Source organism: Heterodontus francisci, chromosome 8, assembly GCF_036365525.1.
Source record: "Heterodontus francisci isolate sHetFra1 chromosome 8, sHetFra1.hap1, whole genome shotgun sequence".
In the NCBI taxonomy this organism is placed as follows: Eukaryota; Metazoa; Chordata; class Chondrichthyes; order Heterodontiformes; family Heterodontidae; genus Heterodontus; species Heterodontus francisci.
In genome coordinates, this window is record NC_090378.1 from 84,671,007 (window position 1) to 84,678,259 (window position 7,253).

A 7,253-nucleotide genomic window follows, 5' to 3' on the forward strand; every position below is an offset into this window, starting at 1 on the left:
AGCAGCTATTACATCACACCTTCAACATTAAAAATACCTATCACTACACCACTTACAGGGTAACCGTTATTGCAGGTACTTGAGTTTTCAATGAAATGCAAGTACCAAATTTTACATAGATAGTTTTATTGTTCAATTAAGCTGCTGCACCTGAGATTTGCTTGATGATAGCAAGCTAATTACTATTGAAAAGAACAGCCGTACAACATAAGGGAGATGTAATAAAAACAAAGTGCTGGAAGTAGTCAGCGGGTCAGGCAGCATCTGTGGAGGGAGAAACAGGATTAACATTTCAGGTCTGTGACCTTTCATCAGAACTGGCAAAGGTTAGAACTGTCATTGGCTTTGAGCAAGTGAAAGGGCGGGGGAAAACAACATTATGTAAAGTCTGTAATTGAGCGGAGGGCAGGGAAGATTAAATGGCAAAGATGTCAAGGAAAAAAGGCAAAGGGAGTGGTAATAGATGTTGTAAAAGACAAAGCATTTGTTCAGAGAGAGTTAATGGCAGAATAATGAACAGCTGTCAAAAAGCAAAAACATGAAAAACAAGTTTAAGATCGGCACATAGTTAAAATAAAAGAACAATCAAAATGGGGGTGGGGGTCATGGTCTGAAATTGTTGAACTCAATGTTGAGTCCAGAAGGCTGTAAAGTGCCTAATCAGAAGACGAGGTGCTGTTCCTCAAGCTTGCGATGAGGTTCACTGGAACACTGCAGCAGGCCGAGAACAGAAATGTGGGCGTAACAGCAAGGTGATGAATTAAAATGGCAAGCAACAGGTAGCTTGGGGTCATGCTTGTGAACTGAGCAGAGGCTTCCTAATTACATGCTGTACCTGCATACTAACCTTTTGTGATCCATGCACTAGGACACCCAGATCCTTCTGCATCTCAGAGCTCTGCAATCTCTCACCATTTAGATAATATGCTTCTTTTTTATTCTTCCTGCCAAAGTGGACAATTTCTCACTTTCCACATTATACTCCAGAGAGAGGAACCCTCTCTCCATCGGTACTCAGAACTGAATACCAGTTAGAAAGTGGGATGCCCTCTGGGGACTCCTGCACAACCTGCCTTGACCTTCTTGTCTGTCTGACAGCCAGGCAGTCCCTCTCTGCCTGTGCTCTCTTAAGCTCCGGGGTGACTATTTCCTGAAACGTGCTATCCACGCAATTCTCTGCCTCACAGATGCGCCATAATGACTCCAGACGCCACTTGAGTTCTGAAACCCGGAGCTCAAGCTTCTGCAGCCGGTGACACTTCCTGCAGATGCGTTTGTCAAGGACACATGGTACATCCACGACGTCGCACATGCCAAGCTGCCCTGCCATTACTTAGCTTTACAAACTAACTAGTGCTAATGTAATAAGTGGAGTAACTTAGCAGTTACTCGCCAATCAACTTCTTCCCCTGTACCGTGGAGGCTGAAAAGGCAGAAAAAAGACTGCAAAGAGCACCTCCTTCCCCTAGTCAATAAAATCCCTCACACACAACTCACAGCCTGAGTCCAAACAGCACTATTTTAATTAGTAATTATTAATAAATTACACTAATTAAAACAAAACCTTAATAATACTAACCTTATCACTTACAAGGTAGCTATTTTCGGGTTTTAGAAAGAGAACTTTTTTCCCCCTGATTTTTAAAGCTATTTACAGGTAATAAGAGCTGTTACTTACCAACCAATCAGCTTACAGATCTCCCATAATGTCACTGGTAGTTTTTTTTCCTCTTTTGAAACCCAGTGTGTGCTGACACAGCTAGAGAGCCTGCCACCGCTCCGGATCTGCCTCCTCCCAGGTCCGCCGCCAACTGCTGTTGCTCCGGTCTGAGGTAGGTAAAGGCCTCGAGCCCTGCTCTTTATTTGCACAACTCCCGCTCCGGATCTGGCACCTCCCAGGTCTGCCTCTGCTCCAGTCTAAGGTAGGTAAGGGCCTCCACCTTTATTTCCACTCCGGATCTGCTGCCAACCGCTGCTGCTCCGGTCTGAGGTAGGTAAAGGCTTCGAGCCCCGCTCTTTATTTACACAGGTCCCGCTCTGGATCCACCTCCTCCCAGGTCCGCCGCCGACTGCCGCTGCTCCGGTCTAAGGTAGGTAAGGGCCTCGAGCCTCAGTCTTTATTTCCACAGGTCCCACTTCGGATACACCTCCTCCCAAGTCCACCGCTGACTGCTGCTGCTGTGGTTTTAGAATGCTCCTGTGAAGCACCTTGTGGCATTTTATTACACTAAATATACTATATATTGTTGATGTCTAATTATAGAGTCATAATGGCACATTCATGTCACCTTGCCTTGAAAGTAGCTAAAGTTTCTATTGAAGTTTTATATGTATCTCTTTTTGTATCATTAAAAAAAAGCTTGAATTATCCAGTTCTTGCTGAGCCTCATTGAGAAAAGTTATTGATGAGTAAATGATGTTTCACAGCACTGTTCATGACTCCTTCCATCACTGTGTTGATGATTGGCAATAGGCTGATGGGACAGTAGTTAGCCAGGTTGGATTTGTCCTGCTTTTTGTCGACAGGACGTATCTTTGCATGAGTCCAGTGTTGTAGCTGTGGTGGAACAGCTTAGCTAGTTCTGCAGCACTACTCTTAAGTACTACAGCTGCGATATTGATGGGGCCCGTAGCCATTGCTGTTTCCACTGTTTCTTGATGTCACATGGAATAATAAAATTGCCTGAATACATGATGGGAATCTCAGGAGGAGGCCATGAAAGACCATCCACTTGGGCCATCTGGCTGAAGATGGTCATAAACACTTCATCCTTTATTTTGAAATCACATGCTGAGCTCCACCACTACGAAGAATGGAGATGTTCATTGTGCCTCCTCCTACTACTATTAATTGCTTAATTGTTTACCATCATGCACGATCAAGTGTGGCAGGACTGCAGTTTGATGACCTCATCTGTTGGATGTTGAGTTGCTTAGTTTTGTCGATAGCATACTACTTCCACCGTGCAGCAAACTGTCCTGTGTTATAGCTTCACCAGGTTGGAACTTAATTTTTTTTAAATGAATGCCTGGTGCTCTCCCAGCATGTCCTTCTACACTTCTCATTGACCATCTGGCTTGATGGTGATGGTAGGAGAGGGATATGATTGTAACTTCTTGAGAGAGTCTGACTGTGGTGGTATACTATTCTGTTGCTTTTGATGCCCCATAGCAGCTCATGGATGCCTAGTTTTAAGCTGCTAGATGTGTTTCCTAATCTATCCCACTTCACACTGTGGTAATACCACATGACATGTTGGAAAGCATCCTCAGTGTGCAGAGGGTACTTGATCTCACTCTGACTACTGCTTTCATGGACGGATGCATCTGCAACAGGTGCATTGGTAGTGAAATGCTTAACTCAGGAATTCGGCAAGTGCAGGAATTCGGTGCAGTGAGGGAGGAGGTGCTGTTATGGTCTTTTACAGAACAAGGAGTGATCCAAGAGAGGGAGTTGGAAGCAGTGAGACCAGAGAGCTGAAGCTCAGAGGCATTAATTAGCTGAGCAGGTAGGTGATTAGTTGGTGAGTTTTGAGTTTTTTTTTCTTTCTGAACTGGGTCAGTAGTTTAAACTGGTACCGTGGAGATATAAATATTAAATTTGTAGCTAGTTAACTTGTTAAACTACTTAATATAACTACAAAGTATCAGTGATATTTCTAAACTTGAAACCTAATTAAAATAAGATGGCAGGGCAGGTGATATGTTGCAGCAGGTGGACACCAGTATGATCCACAGCAATCACATCTGCAGTAAGTGTCTGTAGCTCTTGGAACTTTGGCTCAGAGTTGATGAACTGGAGTCCAACATTCGAACATTGCGAAGTATCAAGGAATGGGAAAGTTACCTGGACACTTTGCCTCTGGAAGCAGTCACACTCCTTAAGCTAGGTACTTCAGATTTGGTTTGTTCTCAGGGCAGGAAGGTGTGGCTATAAGTGAGGCAGGTATGGAGATCTAGAAGATAGCAATGGAAGAGCCTCACTCAGTCCTTGCACTTGTCCAACAGGTTTGAAGTTCTTGCAGGTTGTGTGCGGGGACTGCAAGGAAGATGAGTAAACTGACCACAGTACCATGGTGCAGGGGCCATTCAAGTTTGGGGGAGGGGGATGATTAAAAAGAAATGTAGTAGTAGTAGGGACAGTAAAGTTAGGCAGATAGATACTGTTCTTTGTAGTTGAGAGCGAGAGTCCTGACGGCTGTATTGCCTGCCCGGTGCCAAAACTAAACAGGGGGATGGCTGGGCAGTGGTTGAGGGTTCAGGTGAGGGGAAATTTAACAAGAGCAAGGCAATAGTGCAGGGTAGCGATATGGGTAATGATAACCAGAGTGTGACAGGAAGGGACAGAGCGTACAAACATAAGAATGCACCAGCAAATAAGGTCAGAGTGGGGAAAAATGGTAAAAAGGCACAATTAAAGGCTTTTTATCTGAATGCAGGCACCATTTGTAATGAGATGGATGAATTGATAGCACAAATAGAAATAAATGGATATGATATGATAGACATTACAAAGATGTGGCTGCAAGATGACAAAGGCTGGGAACTAAATATTCAAGGGTATTTGACATTTCGGAAGAATAGGAAGAAAGGAAAAGGAGGTGAGGTAGCTCTGTTAGATAAAGGATGAGATTAGTACAGTAGTGAGAAACGATCTTGGCTCGTAGGATCAAGATATAGAATCAGTTTGGGTGGAGATAAGAAATAGCAAAGGAAAGTCGTCACTGGGAGTAGCTTATAGGCCCTCTAACAGTAGCTGCACGTTAGGACAGAGTATAAAAATCAATAAATAATGGGGACTTGTGGGAAAGGTACTGCAATTATCGTGGGCGATTTTAATCTTCATATAAACTGGACTAATCAAACTGGCAAAGGTAGCCTAGAGGACGAGTTCATAGAGCGTATTAGGGACAGTTTCTTGAAACGATATGTTCTGGAACCAACCCGGGAGTAGGCGATTTTAGACCTGGTAATGTGTAATGAGACAGGAATAATAAATTACCTCAAAGTAAAAGGATCCTCTAGGCAAGACTGATCATAACATGATGAATTTCATATTCAGTTTGAGGGTGAGAAATTTAAGTCTGAAACTAGTGTCTTAAACTTAAATAAAGGCAATTACAAGGGTATGAAGTGACAGTTGGCTGAAGAGGACTGGGAACATAAGTTAAAAGATATCATGGTAGAGAAGCAGTGGCAGGCATTTAAGGAGATATTTCATAACTGTCAACAAAGAACTTCTTCTTTGGCCACCTTGTCTCGAGAGACAATGGGTAAGCGTCTGGAGGTGGTCAGTGGTTTGTGAAGCAGCGCCTGGAGTGGCTATAAAGGCCAATTCTAGAGTGACAGACTCTTCCACAGGCGCTGCAGATAAAATTGGTTGTCAGGGCTGTTACACAGTTGGCTCTCTTCTTGCGCTTGTCTTTTTTCCTGCCAACTGCTGTCTCTTCGACTCGCCACACTTTAGCCCCGCCTTTATGGCTGCCCGCCAGCTCTGGTGATCACTGGCAACTGACTCCCACAACTTGTGGTCAATGTCACACGACTTCATGTCGCGTTTGCAGACGTCTTTAAAGCGGAGACATGGACGGCCGGTGGGTCTGATACCAGTGGCGAACTCGCTGTACAATGTGTCCTTGGGGATCCTGCCATCTTCCATGCGGCTCACATGGCCAAGCCATCTCAAGCGCCACTGGCTGAGTAGGGTGTATATGCTGGGGATGTTGGCCACCTTGAGGACTTCTGCTTTGGAGATAAGGTCCTGCTACCTGATGCCAAGGATTCTCCGGAGGCAGCAAAGATGGAATGAATTGAGACGTCGCTCTTGGCTGACATACGTTGTCCAGGCCGTGCTGCTGTAGAGCAAGGTACTGGGGACACAGGCTTGATACACTCGTACTTTTGTGTTCCGTGTCAGTGGGCCATTTTCCCACACTCTCTTGGCCAATCTGGACATGGCAGCAGACGCCTTTCCCATGTGCTTGTTGATGTGTCCAACAAAGATATATACCATTGAGAAAGACTTTGAGAAGGATACACCATCTGTGGCTAACTAAGCAAGTTAAGGACGGTATCAAATTGAAATGCTGCAGAGACTAGCGGTACACCAAAACTGTACACAGTACTCCAGGTGTGCTATCACCAATGCCCTCTATAGTTAAAGTGGACATGTGGATTGTAATGAATTTATTCAGAGAAGCCCTACAAACCTCATGAGATAAATTATCCGATAATCTGCTTTAGTGATGTTGGTTGAGGAATATTGAGCAGAACACTTACTCTTCGTCAAATAATGCAAAGGAATTTATACATGCACCTAAAAAGGGCAGACAGGGCCTCATTAAAATATCATCCAAAAAACAGCACCTCCATCAGCACTCTGAAGTGTCAACTTAGATTATGTGCTCAAATCTCAGTGGTTAATCAGTGCTGATACCTGACTGTTTTAAAATATCCCCTGACACACCATAAGTAATGTCACAGGAGATGCACTAGTATTTCAAACAACTGGACATATTTACTCACTAGAAATTAGTGGCCTTGATAGTATTGTGCAATAGAAAACATAAATTCCAAGTCAATGAGCAATCCAGCAGTAATACATTCCACATATAATGGAAGAATCATACAAAAATGTCACAACAGGTCCAAAAAAAGTCTACAAAATCAGAGATAAGATTTTTAAAAAAAGATTGAATCTCCGGGTTTATATCAACAAGTTGCTATTTATGAGAAATTTTAATCATGAAAAGTGACTCAGTAAACGAACAGTAAACCCCTAATTACATATACTTAAGTCCAGAAAATGCTGGAAATAACGCACAGCGAGTGAAAGGGAAAAAAAGTTTATATTTCGAATGGAGACACTTCAGCAGGATTTTTTATGTCACATTCTGACGAACCTGCTGGTGTTTCGTCTGAATTGTCCATTGCTTTCAGATTTCCAACAGCCGCCCTTTAAAAAAAAATCCGACCTTCTTCCATCCACCGTCTTTGTTTAAGAACGAGAGAAGCGTGGTTACAAAATCTACCCAGGAAAGAAGTCATTAGCCGAAAACAAAAACTGTAACCATGGAGAAATCACAGACCATCAGCAACAGCCACTTTTGAAAAGGCCGTTCCCTTGCCTTCACCTAAGCTCAGCAAAAACCAACCCCTCACCAGCATGACGCATTAAACTGTCTCCCCGAAACAGAGGTCCTCCAGTTTCCGCTTTTCCTATTGGTCATTCCTCGATAGACCGTTCCTTATCG

General features: G+C 43.6%; 1 protein-coding gene across 1 annotated transcript in view; it reads right to left on the reverse strand.

The window, feature by feature from the left end:
* Positions 1-7,170, reverse strand: part of LOC137372986 (UDP-N-acetylglucosamine transporter) — a 57,577-nt gene extending 50,407 nt beyond the window's left edge. Inside the window, exon 1 of the mRNA XM_068037574.1 lies at positions 6,903-7,170. The gene's annotated coding sequence lies outside the window, so the exon portion shown is untranslated. The remainder of the gene's footprint in view (positions 1-6,902) is intronic.
* Positions 7,171-7,253: the final 83 nt, after the last annotated feature.